Here is an 18,219-nt window from a genome sequence, read left to right as displayed (position 1 = left end):
TAAACCAGACATTAATTATTCTAATAAACTGATGAAAGTCAGGCTAATTAACTGGCTGCTGTTTTGATGAATGTGAGAACAGAGCTGGAAACGGCGTTTGACATCTTAAGTTCATTCCATCAGTTAGCAGTGGGCCTGATTTAGAACACATAACTCTTCCACCAGCCAGCAGTTGTCAGTGTGTGTTCCCCAGAGCAGCAGGAGCAGTACGTGTCCCACTTGTGATACAAAGACAAATAATTCCACACTCTAATCCCCTACACCTGAAATTTGTTTCCGGGACTTTCCAGATGTGATTGCGTTAATGATCTTGACGTGTTAAGATCATCCTAGGTTACCTGGATTGGCCCAGGGCAATTGCATCATCCCCTATAAGAGGGAGGCAGGACCATCACAAGGAGAGATGTGGTGGGGAAAGTACACCTCAGGGATGCTAGAGCTGCAGGTGTTTCTGGAAGGAAGACAGTGTCAACCCACTCTCCCACGAGGGTGCCGGAACAGAGAAAATCTGTGGATCAACTCTGGACTTCTTATCTCCCTAACCATAAGACAATTCCTTTGTGTTGATTTTGGCCCCTCCCTCAATTTGTGGCAATTTCTCATACTGGCATTGGAAAGAAAGAAAAGAAAGAAAGGAAGGAAGGAAGAGAGAGAGAGGTAATTTGTGATGCCTTAGAAAAATGCTCTAAGCACAAAATAAACTTTTCTAAGTACTTAACTAGCACTGAATATCAATGTGATTTATAATTAAATATTTGAAGGTCTATGCTTAAATGCTTAATATTCAACAATGTTTCAGATGAGTAATTGTATGTTCCTATGTGCTTTATGTATGTAATTAAAAGGGTAGAATTTAGAAAGGAAGGAGGGAAGAAAGAAAAAAAGAAAGAAAGAAAGGAAGGAAAGAAAGAAGGAAAGAGAAAGAAAGAAAGACTGAACAATCTGGGTTTTAACAATCCTAAGAGGTACGTTGGAAACATGGTAAAATCTGAAAATCACTAAGTAGAAGTGTTAATGTATGAGCAGTGTTTATATTGTGTTAGGAACAGTCTGTCAATGGAATTCTTACACTGCAGAAAAAGAATAGCACAGAGACCTATGCAGGGATCCCAAGACAAGAACAGAAAGCTATGAGAGGGAAACAGAGAAAGACAGGAGAAGCGGGAGGGGAAAGCAGTCTCCGTGGAAATATGGGAACAGATGAGAGGCAAGGGAGCCAACAAGGGCTTCTTTCCACCTTGCCCGCTTACTGTAGTTCTTAATTCTGTCCCTCGGAAAGTAAAGGAAAGGGAGCAAGACCCATGCCTTATGGTCTCCAATGATGACAAATAGTCAATGACCATTACTTTTGTAGCCGAGAGTCCAGGGAATATGGATGAAAAATCTTTATTTTTACTAAACTCTAATGAAAGTTTAACATTTCTTCCAACTATTAATAAAAGTATTAACCATAATAATCATGACAGAAGCTGATGTCATCAATAAAAAACGCAGATATTTTCTATTACACTACCATTGTTACAAATGTCTCTTAATATGTTAGTGTATTACTTTATAAAAATGTAGTTTTACATTTAGTTAACTGTCTTTCAAAAGCTGGTTTTCTAAAAATCCTATAACTATATATATATATATATATATCATACAGTATATATATATATATATATATATATATATATATATATACTGTATGATACAAAGAATACAGGTAAGCTTGTAATATATCTATGAATAACAGAACAAAAGCAGGATTTATAGGCTCTTGTTTAAAGTTACATAAGTCAGACAAAATATGTAAGACCAAAGCCTTGTGTCTTCTTTATATATTTTCAGATATTCACCTGAGTGACACCCTTTGACTGTCAACATAATACAACGTTTACCTAGTTTAAAAAAACTTTAAAATCCCACTTAGACCTCAGATTACTCTGATCTATACAGGCTCCAAACTTGAGGAAGATGCTCTACATGCTTTGAAAATGAGACTATGCTAAGATTCTAGTGTCTCTCAGTTGTAATGGCTTCAAAATCAGTTAATGGTTTAGATGCTTCCCACAGAATGAGCTAGCAGACTTGGAAATGGGCAACACAACTGTTACAAAGATGGCTTTGAAATAAGATCCTGTCCCCCCAAAAGTTTTCCAGAATGTAGACTGCTTCTAACATGACTACATGACTCCAGACTTTGAAGTTCACAGTCAAAACTACAACAGTTAGAATCTGATGCAACATGATATTCTATGAAATTAGGATAGATAGATAGATAGATAGATAGATAGATAGATAGATAGATAGATGATAAATAGATAGATTGCATTAGACTCATGGATACCTAATGACAGATGAACTATGCATGCTTGGGAGTTCAGAGTTAGTGCAAATGATCCTCCAAAATGTTATCTGCTTATGTAGCTCTTATCCAAATGATCTGGAGTTCACTGACATCTAATATTCAGCTTATACTTGTGTGAAGTTTTATTTTCCCACAAGATTTGTCTTTTTATTCTTAGCCAGAAATATTTCACTTACTACCTCAAGGTCATAAAGCTAATGGGTGGCCAGGAATATAGCTCAGTGGCACAAAGCCTGCCTGGCGAGTGCAAGGTCCTGAGTTCGATTCTTGTTACACACACACACACACACACACACACACACACACACACACACGTCAGTGGGTCCTAATTAGACTGGAAAACAGAAATAAGGAAGAGATTTAAATAATAATTAATTTAATTTAATTAATTTAGCTTTGGAAAAGTAACTCCCTTATTAACTACTATACACCTTTATAATTGTTTCCTGTTACACCTATAAAGGATACTGTTGTGTGTTTGATATAACATACTTATAATACCTTATGCATTCTTCCTGTAACATCCAAAAAATAATCTTTAATAACAAAATGACACAGTTGGAGAGGCTGGAAGAAATGGACACAAATAAATATGACCTAAAGATTTAAATCTAGAAGAAAATATTCAAAGAACAATTACTATTCATCACTAAGAATAAAAAACCCACTCAGAACAAATGAGTAATATGATATATCAGAAAAACAATGAAATAAAATAAATCAGAAAAAATTCTAAGCAAGAATAGAGGGCAACTGTGGTTCATTTACTCTGAGATCAAACCCAGGGAAAACATTATAAACTGCTTGGAGAAACTTCCTAATCTTCAGCTTGTACAAGTTCAGGGTGAATAACTGTGGGAAAGTGTATAATTGCCTCTTCGAAGATCTTGATGTAAAAATGATTTTCTGACATCATTTGAATGTGCTTTATCTTGATTTAAGAGAATGGGCAAGATTTCCCAAGGTCCTTATTGTTAATGAATACAGTATTCCATGAATTATCTTATAATGAGAACAGATACAATCACCAAGAAATCTTGCTTATATAAACTGTTATATTTAAAGAGCTGTTCTATGGAAAAAAAAACACTACATAAAAGGGAGATTCCTGAAGCAATGGCTAGAAATTTGTATGCCCAGAAAAGGGCATAATCCACTTCAAAATCATATTTCAGATTTACTTTCAAATTTGCTAAAATTATTGCATGACTTTTAGTTTTAATACAATATGTATGTAGACACATCTGCATAGGCCCAGATACCTGTTTTATGGTAAGGTAATTAAGTGAGAGACCTGCAAATAGCATTAGGTGGGGAAGGATTATGCTGCTCAACTGATTCCAAATATCTGTGAACTTCTTTGTGTTCCACAGTCCACTTGCTTTTTGACAGAACATGTGACTGGTTCATGATGCACCCAGAAGCAGCAGTGATATATCTCAATAGAACAATAAAATGTAACATGGAATATATAAGATGGAGTGTGTCTCACATGACTTTTCCACAGTGCTATAATTCACATAAGAGCCATATGTCAAGAAAGCCACACTACTAGACAGATAGTGATTGAACAACTGTGTCACCAAAGCTGTCCATTCTTGGCATGAATGACAAATAGAATTTGAGAATGGAGCATAGTTATTTCTCCTGACTCATAGTTCCAGTAATATTCAAGATAATAGTTGACATAATGATATTTTTACGTATTCTTCCATCCTTGCAAAGACATAGAATTACTACATTTTATATAAGGGCAAGGAGATTATTTATATATTGATTCATGGAAATTTGAAATCATCTAGCAGTTACAACCCTAGTACTAATTACAATTACCACTGTGATCTTTTTAAATAACTGTAAACATCTGGTAATGTATTTAAACAATTATAAAAGTGAGATGATATAAACCCCTCTACACAAACACATAAATAGAATCCTGCATTGCCCTAATATAAAGACAGTGATAAATAACACTATTTGTTCATTTTCAAATTTTCAGTTCCATATTGTATAAATTTAGTTAGGAAAAGAATCATTCCTACATGATTAAGGCAATGAATATTGCCAGTGTTGTTCGCTGCAGTGGAAAAGTTGCACAAGGTCCTTACACCTGAAACAATAACTGGAAATAATATCTGAAATACAATATGGAAATAGTATCTGGAGAATTGTTCAGTTTAAGGATTCTGGTTGAATAACATTAATATATATAAGGGCTAAATATGTTATGTTCGACTACCATTGGTATTTTCTCTTTTTCTCTGAATTTCTTGAAACTGAATACATTATCTTCACTTTTGTAACAACTAAAATAAAACTTGCACTCAGGAAAAATAGGGAACTGGAACTCGAATCTAGATCTACATCATTGTTTATACTAACCAACTACCACGCAGTATAAATTTTCCTTAATGTCTCATCATGACTGTGGCAGAAACTCACAGCATGCTCAGGCAGAGGCAGGTTAAGTGGCATGTGATAGATCAATGAGTTGAAGGAAAATCTGGGGTCATGGAGCACCCAGGAGCTTAATACAGCAGCAGAGAAGCTTGAGAGCCATTAGACCTGGTGAGCCAAGGGACAAACACTGTTACAAGGACATGTAAGCACCACTAGCTATTAAAAAATAAAACCCTTGCACACTACAGGCTTTTGATGAAGACCTGTGTTCTCCTCTCCTCCCTGGTGAGGATTTCCTTTAGCTCTTCTACAGTTCCCACTGTGCAAATTCACCTGAGAACAGAAGGCAAAGGGGCCTGGTGGTGCTGTCCATTCTGATAAGCTTCTTGGGAAGGAGGAAAATGAATCTGAAAGGGCAAAGAAGAAATTATTCATCCTGTATGCCAGTCACTGTCATACACAGTCTGTCATACATATGAATTATTTGTACTGAAATTTTATCACCTTGAAAAGGCAGCCTTGAAATGTAATTAAAAATTAAATTGAGTCAAGGCTGAACCATTTCCTAGTCAAGGGGTGCTTTTATATTAGTCAGAGGACACAGCTGGGTTTTGAAGGAAAAACTCATGAATGCTAGCAGCTGTGTGGTTCTGGTGAGTAGGAATACGATTCAAGGAAAACAGCTAAGAGGAAAAAAAAAATGATAAAGAAGAGGGACCAGGGACTGAAGCAATGTGATCGCCTGCCTTGAAAAAATAAGCTGGAAGGTTGTGTTGACCACGGTAGACATTTAGAGACAAGATCTTGTCAATAATAAATGCGCATCCAAATATTCCTTTGTTACTCATAATTTTGTGGAAAATAAACCTGTATACATTTGATTATTTATTTAATGTGGCACTAGGGATCAAACCAGGGGTACTGTCAAACCAGGCAAGCTGCACACTCAGCCTTTTTAATTTTCATTTGGAGACAGAGTCTGGTCAAGCTGTTGAGGCTGGTTACAAACTTCTAATTCTTCTGGCTCAAACTCCCAGGTAGCTGAGGTCACAGGTAGGCATCATGTGCCCAGTGATGGCTTTTAAACAAACAGTGAGTTCTGAGTTAATTAACTGTATAAAGAAGTTAAGCAAAATTCGATATCTTGTACAATCTCTCTGTTCTCTCTCTTTAATATACCCGATTGTGTGTCCATGAAGAGATCATGAGATCAAAATTTCCTATTAAAAAGAGAACCACAAGAAGAAATCCAAAATTTATAAATATGAATAAAAGTTTTGATTATACAGTTGTGTGAATCAGACTACAGGCTAAGAAAGTGATAGCAACTACAATAACAATTACGCACTTAAGCACATCAAATATTCTTCCAAATATATACCTGCATATCCAGTGAATACAGAAGCATCCTGAATCTCTTATTAGCCAAATCTAGTTCTTCATATTAACTAACACACTGTACCAGCTTGGAAAAACTACCGGGTATTCTCACAAGAAATGATCTTTGGCTCACACACCTCTGAAGTCATAGTGTGGAGTTCCATTATAAATTAGCGAGGTATCCAGTGAGCGATGAGTTTATGTAAGAAGTAGGCCGATTTTCACTGTAGAAACATTATTACCAAATAGTATTTTCTGTCCCTTAATAATTGCTATCCAATTAAGCATCAAAGTGACAATAAGCATTTAGATGTCATTTGTTTTCCAAAACTCATCTGGTTTTATTTCTGATCATTGCATCTGGGTGTTCCTGTCACCCTGACAGCCAAGCCAGTGTTGAAATTGTGTAATGCACATTGGGGAAGCAAAAGAACCACTGTTTTAATTGATTCATTCAGATCTTTCCCGATCCATTCTTCTTATTTGTCAAGATTTTCCATGACTTGGGGACAGTTTTTTCCTTTGAGATTACTATGGGCCAGGATTGTATGATTGACCTGTAAAATTCATTTCCTGCATCAGAAGCCACAAACAGAGCTTACTGAAAGCTTTTCAATTTTTTTGGTGCTAGGGACTCATGTTATTGGGGCACACAGTGCACATATCTCAGAATAATATTCTTAAATATATAAAGGTAAAGTACATAAGATTCACAAAGTAAGCAATTATACACAGTCCTTAAAATCCTAAACTATATTACTGACTTATCACTACATTGAACATAGCATTTTAAATGCACTATGTTTTAATAACTGCAGTTTTTAAGCCTAGATGTGAATTATATTCTGAGATATTTGCAACAACCAAACTACAGCATGACAGAATCAGGGTGCTGTGGATGGATATTCAGTGTGCTTTGTGGGGAGTCCACAGACCCCAACTGAAATATATCCAGGTCTGGATTAGTGTTTTAAAAATTAAACACTTCTGTTTCACAGTTCGTACTAGTAATAAAAGAAGACTGTTATGGGATAAATTTGGAAAGTTGCTCAATAGATTGAGTCATGTAATGAATTAAAATATATATTAGTAGGGTCCTCACATGACATTGTTATTGATCTACTTAAGCAAGGAATTACTTAAACATGCCTTTCCCAATTAGCCAGTGGATCTTCCTCCCCAGGAGTTGATGAGTTTTGGTCTGGAGTCAGCAGTGAGAAGCCAGTTTTCCATAAAGGGCTCACGGATGGGCTTAAAAACTAAGTGTAGAACCAGAGCTAGATACAATGTTGGCTCCAGCAGTCTAGCTGGTGGGCTGCGTATTCTCAAGAATGAGCGATTTTCAACTACTTTATGGATTTACATCGCGGTAAATGGCACTGCATGTGAGTACTCTGTATGACTTGAGAACAAACTTGTTCCAGACAGAGATGACAGTCAGTCATTCCCCCTGCTCCTGTCATCTCCTGGGAACAGGCATGTTGTGTGGCTTTCTCATTTCTGAGCTTCTGACTCTAATCACTATGGTCCAGGAATTCGGTGAAAGGACAGGGAACTGTCTGGTAGAGCAGGGATTTATGTTTTGCTAGACTTCCTGTAAATAAATTGCACACTACTTAACAGTCCACAAAATAGTTTTTTTTTTTTTTTAAAGTTCACCCTCTATGGAAAAAAAAAATAGATGTTTTGAATAAGATTCTCTTAGACGAAACACGTTAGAATACTCACCTTATCACCGTACTCAATAAATGTTTATTATTTTTTCTCAATAATAACAACAACTTGTTAAAGTGCTATCCAACCAATCTGAAAGCCAAGCCAAGGAGGAAGGGGGTGCTTGTCATTGCCTCCTCTCCTTCCAAGCCACCACAAATATTATGCCCTTGCTATTCTGTTTAACTTGGGCTGAATTCACTTCATAGAGTAACAGGGAGGGAGAGTTGGGTCCATTAAGAATAAACTTCAAAAAGCCTCTGGTTTGGGGCTTTCTTGTGTTATTCCACCTCAAACCAGGGGATATGAAAGGTGGGAAGATTAGCTAGGGTTTTGCCCTGGCTGTTCTTTTACTGAATGGCTCCATAAATGCCAATTGAAATAATTATCAAGCCATTATGATGATTTGCATTAAAAAATGGTAACTTAAGTAAGCAGCCCAGTGCCTGGAGAAGGGCAGCTGGGTGGGGGGTGCATGTACTGTTATAAAAGGGCCATTGAAGCCACACCAGCTTCCTGGCTTCCCGAGGATTACCACACAGTAGTTCACAAAAAGGTTATTCTTCCTGCTCTATTTATACTCACAGTACTTATAGTGCATGCGCCCCACACACCCATTCCTGGTATTGATTTGTGCCTTTGCCCAAATTATCATGTGGCACAAACAAGGCAGCTGCTTCTGAAGATGGTGATGCAATGCTTGGAATGTCGCAGAACAAGGAGAGGGTCTCTTCTTATCAGCAATGCCTTGTGCTGCCAAGATGAAGATATCGCATTAAAACCAGGAGCTAACTCTCCCTCCCCTTTGAGAGTCCACTTCAAAGAACGAGGTAGTATATGATGGGAGTCAATTTTTCATTCGGTTCACTACTGTTTCTCATTGAGGGATGCAGCTGCCTTGTAAAGGATGCTATAAACATTTATAAATGATGGTTTGTAAACATTATACTCCATTGACTGAAGAATCTGGTAGAAGAAAGGAAAATATAATACTTGACTGCTGGCACCCCAGGTGCCAGCTCTGAAGGGTGCAAGGGGAGGGACACGGATCAAATAAGGGACAATGTGACCTTAGGTGCTGTCTCAGAGGCCAGGCTTTACATTTGTTGAGAGTGACCAAAGATGACCCATGGAGCACTTAGCTAAGTTAGCACTTTAGTGTTTCCAAGATGGCTAATAATTTAGGCTTTATGGACACCATCCCCAGAGAATCTAAGTCAACAAGTTTGTTGTGGACCCAGGAATTTGTACTTTCCATGAGCACCATGCTGATTCGGGTACAGATGGCAGAATGATCAACATTCTTAAGAGTAAGCCAGATATGATCCGTTTTGGAACATTTGACAACAAATCTGGAAAAGACAAAATTTCAACAAATTTGGTGTAAAGTTTTAATTGACTTTAATTTGTGGTTCTAGAATCAGGCTACAACTTGTGGCACAGGATAGAGTGTGGAGAAGAGGAGTTGGCTGTATAGACAGAAAACAGTTTCAAAGGACCAGAAGCAGAGAACAAAAATCATACTGATTTTTGCAAAGCTACTTTCCTCCCAGGGTAAAAATATCAGGGACTTCCTTATTACACAGACTCAGGTTGACTGGACTCTCCTGTTTTTATTTATTTAACAGGCCTGTTTTCAAGTCGATTTGATTGTTAGACACAGCACAAGTGACTGTGCACTGATCTGGTCACCTGGGGTCTGATGAAAGAGGCTGGTCCAAAACAGTAGCCTCCTATAAGCTTTACTCAGCAGACCAAAAGAAAATTACCCATAGCACAGTGCTTTCTCAGTAAGGCCCTTGTGCCTCTTAGCAATTACAAGAGAGAAAGAATGGAGACCTTATGGCACTAGAAAAACATCTTTAGGCTCCTTTCTAGTTACTATCCCATCAAAGGATCCTGATTTTTAACACCGTAAAGAACGTTTACCTGCTTCTGAACTTTAGGTTAATGGAATCCTACAATCATTTTATTTTGCTCAACATTATATTTGAGAGATCCACTCACATCACTGGGTTTAGTTACAAATCACTTCATCCTTTCTTAAATGGGAGAGGTTTGTTTTGCACTGACTTGTGGTAGATATAGGTCCCTGGAAGCTAGTGCATGAATTTTATTTTTAGCTTTTTGATGTCATCTTACCTTCCAAAAGGTCAGCTCCTCAATCTCAGATCCCAAGTATCTAATACAGAATCCCCCAGAGTTTACCAAGGTTAACTTTTAGCTAATAGTTTAACTAAATCCTTAATGGGATCAATATCAACAAATCATGACGATAAAAAGACATGGAATAAACATTTTAAAAGTAAGTGAATTTTAAGAAAATGTCTATGCCTAAGTGTTTTTAAGTTTTATCTGAAGTTGTTCTGGGAAAAAACATGGTTCTTGTTTGTTTGTATTTATGTTAAAATTCCAGTGACTTTGCATGGCAGTTCTCAAAAAGTGGGATCCTGCTTCTGGGTTCCAGGGAATTGTGTGTGTGCAGCTCCATGTGGCCTCAGCACATCAGTTTTGTTCTCTGGATATGGATGACTCAGGATGGCCTGCTATTTGAACTGTGGGCTTATTATTTAAGGTGAGCATTTTTTCCAATATACCCTGTTCCATTAAGTCATGTGCTTTGATGTTTCCTGTGATCTCTGGACTCTAGCAGATCTAACTACAAGTCCTGACTTCTGAGAGCAATGTTATTTATGTTGATTTTCTTATGGAATAGTTCAGGGTGGGCTGGAAAGCCCCATTAGTCATGTGTTCTATTATTCTTATCACTATTCTTTACTTGAAGGTATATTGAATATATACGTGACAAAGACAGAGACAGAAGCAGAGAAAGAGATAGAGACAGATATGCAGTGCTGGGGATTTTGCACATGCTAGGTAAGTTCTCTACCACTGAGCTACATACCCACTGCACTTGTAATTCAGTTTTGACATTAAGGCAGTATTTCAGAATAAAATATACACATTAAAAGAAAAATGAAGCCAGAAACCTGAAACTCAACACTGGTTTCCAAGCAAACCCGTATTAGAATCTATATTAAGTGTTAGGTCATTATATACTACTGTTCTTCATGTGATATGTTTTACTCAAAATACATTATGTACCAGATGCACTGAAATTGACTTGGTATTTTATTAAGTACGTTTTGCTTGCTATTAACTATGGTGATGCTTGCTATGCACTCCTCAGTTATGGCATCAAAATACTGCAGACATACTAATGTGAGTGGAAACAAATATGCATCTGAGTGTCAGCAATAGACCCTCTGGAGAGAGTCACTTGACAATTTTTTTAGTGGTGTTAACATTTATTGTGATCTTCTATCATAGTTTATATTTTCCCTGGAACAGACTCTGAGCTAAGGATTTGGGCACAAGTGGTTTATTAAGGAAGATCTCCTGGGAAAACTGGTAAAGAGCTGAGAGAGTCAGGACAGAGAAGAGGAACAAGCCAAGCTAGTGCTTGCTACTGTTTTACACACAGCTCAAGACCTGGCAGGACTCAAGTGTGTATAGCCCCAGGCTCTTCAAGTTCTCCCAGTAGATGAGGCAGGTCCATTGTATAGGGCAATCAACCAAAGAATAAGAAACAGAATCTAGGAGGCTGACACACAGATGGCCAGTGACATTCAAGGGGAACTGAGTGGGACACCAAGCTATGTGTTATATGATTTACTTCTCATCCTTTCCTCTACAGTAATAACAAAAACCTTATCAGTGTAATTTTACTAGGATACCAGACAGCAGAAACTCAGAAAATATGGCTGGGTCAGCCATGATACAGTAAACTAATCCAGAAGTGAAGCAGATCTGTAATGTATTACAGATTGTCATGTCAGGGTATTTCTTATAATTAAATTAGAATCTATGGCTCTGAACACCAGAAAAATAATAAATCTGTCAAAAAGTGGTAGCGAAAGATTGAGTCTAACAGGGAGATCAGATTTCTAGTGGTGATGTTTCTGACCTCAGTCTTTTCGGTAGATGTTGAATTATTTGAAGAACCAAAAGGCATCTGAAGTTTATAAGACTGACTTCAACATAATTCTTCTATTTCCTCCCCCATTTCTTTTCAGAAAATGCCCACTTGTGTCAGTTGAAGCTGTACAGTTTAAATTGCAAACAGGATATTGGATAAGTTAGTTCACTTCTCTTAACCTTGATGTTTTTGTTGCAAGCCAGCAAAGAGATATTGCAACTTAATTTATAGTTTCTGTTAGGATTGGATGAATAAAGAAAGTATTAAAAAGGATATGGCTTACCATAGCTGCTCATGAAAATACTGATTAGTAATATTAGTAAAAGTGTCAAAAAGTGAAATCTATGTGGCCACTTGCTGAACTACCATTGTTGGATAATAAAGTCCACCAGCAATTGACAATGTGAAGCAATCATTTTATCATGCTCACAAATTCCGTAGGTCAAGAATCGAGACAGCACAATAGGAATGGGATTCCTTATGCTCCACATTACTGGTGCCTCAGGTAGAAACACTAGATTATTGGCAGAACTCAAACACGGGAGCTGGAATTCTCCAGGTAACTTCACTTGCTCTTGTAACAGACACTGCCTGTCTCGTGGAGGTCTGTTGGGGCTGCCATCTGGAATAAATCACACAACCTCTTCATGTGGTCTGTGCTTCCTCACAGCATGGTAGGTTCAAGACAGCCAGGCTTCCAACATGGCAGCTCAGGGCTCACAGGAATGTATCTCAGGCAGAAGCCTGGCTTTCTATTTCATGCTACGGTGACTGTAGTTAGTAGTAATGTAAAACACAGTATATTTTAAGCTAACTAGGAAAGAAAATTCTGCATATTCTTACCACAAAAATGAATGCTCAAGGTGACAGATATATTCCAGTTACCCTGATTTGATCGCTACAAAATGTGTACATGTATTAAAATATACATTAAATCTCATAAATATGTACAATCATCATTTGATAATTATAAATAAAATAACAGCAATAAGGCATAAAAATCTCTGAAGTACATCCTCTTTTCTGACCCAATCACATAAAGGCCCTTATAGCTCACACTGTTATGGATAAATTGTGTCCCAAATGGAAAGGAACTCAAGCCCTGCCTCTCAGTGGATACATGTCAGATCATATAAAGCCGTTGTTCCTCAACCAATATAACCACAGTAAACTAAATGCTAGTTATTTTTCACTAAAACTTAAGGCTATATCACCTTTTCTAATAAGCCAAAGCAATCAAGGGGACTCCACAACACACAGCCCAGCATCCTGGAAGACACCTCCACTTTTGCTGACTTCTCTCAGTCTGAAACACACTCAGTCACAGGGCATTTTACTTACTGATAGAGTCTTGCTGAACATATAGAATTTCTGCTTCTCCCAATGATTTACAGCAGGACAAAACTCCATAATACACAGCAGCTCTAAGTGAAAGATGTGCTTTAATAATTTCACTTCCCTGGAAGATTTTGTGTGAGTGTGTGTGTGTGTGTGTGTGTGTGTGTGTGTGTGTGTGTGTAAAAGAATACAAAGTTCACTATTTTTTGCAGAAAAATACTTTCTAATGCCATATAAATCATTGTACATTGAAAGATGCATGCATATCCAATAGATTTTTAAAATTGTGAGCATGATTAAAGGAAGCTATATTGGATTCTTCATTGTAGGACATTTCAGAATCTTTACTTTGGTAATGGAAACTGTGAAATCTCGTGGATATAATCAGCAGCTTATTCTGAATGTAGGTAATAAGAGGCAGAGACATTGCTTAATAGAACAAGGTTTGTGAAATGCCAGGTGAACACAGTGATACAGATCATGAAGATGACTGAAGAGAAGGGGGAGTCTTTCCAAGTGCAGAGCACTTGTGTCTGCCACTCTTGCACATTTCTAATGAGATCAGGCCTACTAATTATGTAACAGGTTACCTGATTGGTAAAGCTCATTTAAAGCAAAGCTTGCTCTTTTATTTTAACTGTGTGTGTGTGTGTGTGTGTGTGTGTGTGTGTTTCAGTAGTTTTCCTGAGAAATCTGCAGGATCTACCGTACAAAGAGATAAAACTCCATTTGATGTCATTCAGTTCCCCACTATTTTTATCCCATATTAAGTTCATTTTTATGTTCTCTGAGTCCCATTTCCTTTCATTCATGCTCTGTTCAATATACTAATAAAAATGAACAATGTGCTAATTAAGATAGTAGAACATTTAAAGAACAATTGGAACCCCACATACCAAGTGATACAGGTCACTATATTAATCATTGACAATCATACTAATTATCAAACAACAGTGGAATTCCTAGGAAAATATTATTTTTAAGCTCATAATTTTATAAAAATACTATAAAAATACAAAATTTGAAAACAGCCTAAAAATCTCAGACTTGTTTTCTCTTTTCCATAGTTATGTGTTTATTTAATTGTTTGTGTGTATGTGTTTATACATGTGGTAGCACAAACTGAGAGAAAAAAAGTTATTCAATTAAACATTAGTCTAATTATACTGCTCTGAAGCTTGAAAGGATCTGTGGTAGGTTGAAAATCCCCTAAGCCTCCACCTCCCTCTAATTATACTTTGCGTTAGGTAAGTGTTTAGAGTCCTCCTGCTTCAAATCTAGAAAGTGTCACGTAGCTTCATTTAACCAGTAAATACTGACATGCATGCACAAGATGCTGGAAAGACGGGAAAATGCTGGGCTTGCTCTTCTCGCCTCGTATGTCTATTACCCTCCCCGAGAACATGCCAAGGTTCTTCTGCAGGTTGAAGTGAGAGAGAGAAACTGGAAGAGAGACTGTGTGTCACCTCTGTGCCTTCAGACAAAACCAAGGCTGGCGGTCAACTGATCCCTAGACATGAATGAGCCTACCTAATAGCAGCTCATGCCCAGATGCCTTACATATGTGAAGAGTGCATGCCACTGTGGCTTTGCATCATCAGTACTGACGTTCTGCAAAAGAAAACTGAAACAGGATCCTTCACAAAGCTTTGACCAGGCCCATTACTTTCAGCTGATGAAATAAATTCTCCTTATGAGCTCTGGATTCAGACATCAGTTCTTTGTCTAAGTAGCAGCATGGCAAGAAATGCATCGCAATCTCTATGAGTTTTTACACTTATCTTTGGAAAACCCAGATTACCTTCCACATTTATTTATGATTAATATATTAAAATATCATATATAAAATTTTTATTAAAATAGAAAATTCTGACCAGCTTGAAAACTTGTATAAAACGTTGGTTGGAAATGCTATAGATTAGAAATCTGTGAGGGGGAGAAATTTAATGCTTGGCACATCGCACTTGTTCAGCAAAGAATAAATGCTGGTAAGACAAGGACTATGGTAAATACCTCCAGATTAGGAATGGATTAAAAAATATGGTTTTTAGCCATAAGGAGGGTATGCTTGAGACATTTCTAGGCAACGAGATGCACCTTGAGATCATACTCTTAGGTGAAATAAATCAGTCATGCTTGTGTAAATATCACATTGTTTCTCTGGTGTAAGAAACCAAAAGTGTCAATAAGAACAAAAGTGTACAATATGTTTTATTATGCAGAAAGAAATTGTTCGAAAGAGGAAGTAGGGGGGCCTGGGAAAAGAAGGAAAGAAAAAGGAAAAAAGCCATAAAAGACGAATAAAATGTAAACAGGACTTTGTAAATGAGAGGGTAAGAGAGGTTGAAGGGAGGGGAGGGAACCTAGAAAAAAGAGAAATCAAGATATATGCAGGTACAAATTCCTTAGGATGAGTATGATCATTATGTTTATCTAAATTATACCAATAAACTTAAAGAAATGTGAATATTAATAAAGCATTAGATCTGCAAAGAAAAAAAATTGAGAGATCAAATCTATGTAACATTTATTTCAGTATAATTATCTTTTACTATTCATAAATACTCATATTGCAAGTCATACTGTAAGTTACTGTGCATTGTAAGTTACAGTGCATTGTAGATATGTATTATAGAAAAATAAAACATTGTACAGAAATGGCATTTGCTGGCTCCAGTTCTCACTTGTCTCCCACAGATTCAGGATCTAGCATATGACCCTCTCCTAGCATCTGATACCCAGGGATATAATAGCTTACCATTATATATGTCTTATTCCTGTATGAATTTTCACTCCACATTAAAAAATAATCGATGATTTCAGTTTTCCAAGCATTTAAAATTCATATGTATGATCATATGAAATTATTTTTTCTGTGGCATTTGAAATAAAAATGAAATCCTGATTTTAAACTCTTCTTAAACTTGTCCTCGCATCTTTAAAATACAGCCTGGACACATTTTCACATCAGAACTTACAAATGTAACTCATTCCTTTTATCTGCAAACCAACATTTTGTATGAAGAAACTACCGTTCTTTCATTTGTTTATTCACTGAAAAATAATGTACTATATACATATAAGAGGCACTGTTAAAATGATGGAATTACCAAAAAATGTTTATTCTAGGATTTATTTTATTTTTATTGTTTGGAGGTTTTTTGAGACATGGTCAGCCTGGCCTTGAACTCTCTTTGTAGCCCAGGCTGACCTCAGACTTATAGCGATGTGAGCCATAGTGCCTGAATCCAACATTTTATTTTGGAAGAATTAAATAAACAGATAATAAGCAAACAATAGTGATAATGATCACTGCCATGAAGTCACAAAACCAGAGCAAAGGAGCAGAGAGTCTACGCCCTTGGGGTTATTTGGGAGAAGGACCAGAGGTAGCTCTGTGAGGCCAGGACATTGATGCTGTGATATAGAGTGAGATCCACGGTGCCCGGGCAGAGGTTGCTGATGGGGGTGCAGCTCTTGATTCCCATCGCACAGCTCTCACTCTTGAAGTGTTTGCCTCTATCATTCTCATTCCAGTTCTGCAGGGAACAACCCCTGCTCTGTTACAAGGGAGATGGCCTGAGCTCACTGGAGACCTCTCAGTGCATCTGTGAGCTGTGGTAGGGCTAATGCAGAGCTAGCTCCTTGGGGTAGGCTGTAACACCCTTGCCCTTCATGACCCTCTGTTTAGCCTCCCACTCCGTGTGTGGAGTCTTAGTCATGGTGGCTGGACCACCGTTAGCAAGAGCAACACCCCAAGGAAGGGGGATTGTTCAAAATATAAAAATACCCCTAAATAGTTACTTCCATATCTCCTTTGCTCCTGCTAGTCTTATAATGATTCCTTGTTGATAGATGCCTGTCCTCTCTGACAGAACTCACAAGAGCTGTTTTATTTCAGAGCAACTGACTTTTCTTCAGCATGCCCAGGATGCCCCCTAATCTATCAAGTAGACTGGATGAGGTTTAAACCATCAGGTCTTACATTAGGTAGATAAGATGTTTTGCTTAGTTGCCAACCAGAGTTCTGAGCCCAGGAGCAAGTCTATAAACTGATTTGCTCTTGAAAAAATTTTAAATCTCCTTGGTAGCAAGGTGCCAGTAAAGCTTCACTGGCCCTCATTTTAGGGCACAGCTACTGAACTTACAGGTGTCTTGAAGAGGTAGTCCCTCTCCTGGAAGATCCAACAAGAATATAATTTTTAAATTTATTCTTCTGAAACAAGTCTGCATGAGGTTGAGAAAGGAAAACAGGTAATATTTTTCCAGTGTGTGAGCCACTCTCCAAAGAGAGAAGACCCCGCGCTAAGTCATTAATCATTTAGGAGCCCTGTTTGAAAGCAGATGCCTGCTCGGAATCACACTGTGTAAATGTCCCTACCCGGGACCTCCAGACACAGAGAGAGTCCTTCTCCAAGTTTCCCAACTTGGTGTCATTTTTGTACAGGGAGGATTCTTTCCTCTGAACTTATTAGGACAAAAATCTCTGATGATAACCATTTCATTCCAGTAATCTTAGCCTGTCTCATTTTCTTAATCACTACCGGCTTCATCTCCTAAACACTTTGTTTCCACTGATTTCATGACATCTTAGATAATTATTTCATTTCATTGTTGCTAATGTTGCAATTCACATTTTTGGAATCTTTATGCTTATGTAACTTTCTTCAGGTTGAATAACCAGATGTTAAATTAATGAAACAAAAGACATGTGCATGTATTTAAACTTTATAATGCCAAATTTCCTTTAATAAAAACTTAATCAATTTATATCCACATAGTAAGTGCCTATTTCTTATCTTCTCAATTGCTAGCAATGTACAGAAAGTATTCGTGAATGTTAGCATAATTGAAGATCTTTTAATGTACTTTTAATGTACTTATTAACCAGGTCTATTACACTTCTATGAGTTTCTTGAATTTGCCTTATTCATTTTATTATTCAGCAGTTAATACAGTTATTCTATGAAGCCAGTAAGACATGGTGCCTTTATAAGGAAACTATAATTGAGTATATTTTTATTCTTTTTATGGTTATTACTGTACAACATTTTTA

At 37.2% G+C, this 18,219-nt stretch overlaps 1 long non-coding RNA gene across 2 annotated transcripts; it reads left to right on the top strand.

Moving 5' to 3' along the window:
• The first annotated feature begins 8,476 nt into the window (after window positions 1-8,476).
• LOC111753449 (uncharacterized) lies at window positions 8,477-16,080 on the top strand. Of its 2 annotated transcripts, XR_010047502.1 has the most exons (4): window positions 8,477-8,676; window positions 10,263-10,421; window positions 10,632-10,723; window positions 11,923-16,080. It is a non-coding gene; the product is annotated as an uncharacterized LOC111753449 (long non-coding RNA). The 2 variants fall into 2 exon arrangements; XR_002788241.2 differs by having other exon boundaries at window positions 10,632-16,080.
• Window positions 16,081-18,219: the final 2,139 nt, after the last annotated feature.

The sequence above is a fragment of the Cavia porcellus genome, unplaced genomic scaffold (genome assembly GCF_034190915.1).
Source record: "Cavia porcellus strain 051 isolate PalLab524CR breed Dunkin Hartley unplaced genomic scaffold, mCavPor4.1 scaffold_5, whole genome shotgun sequence".
Taxonomy (NCBI): domain Eukaryota; kingdom Metazoa; phylum Chordata; class Mammalia; order Rodentia; family Caviidae; genus Cavia; species Cavia porcellus.
Note: the sequence above shows the minus strand (reverse complement) of the source record. Positions and strands in the feature narration are given on the sequence as shown.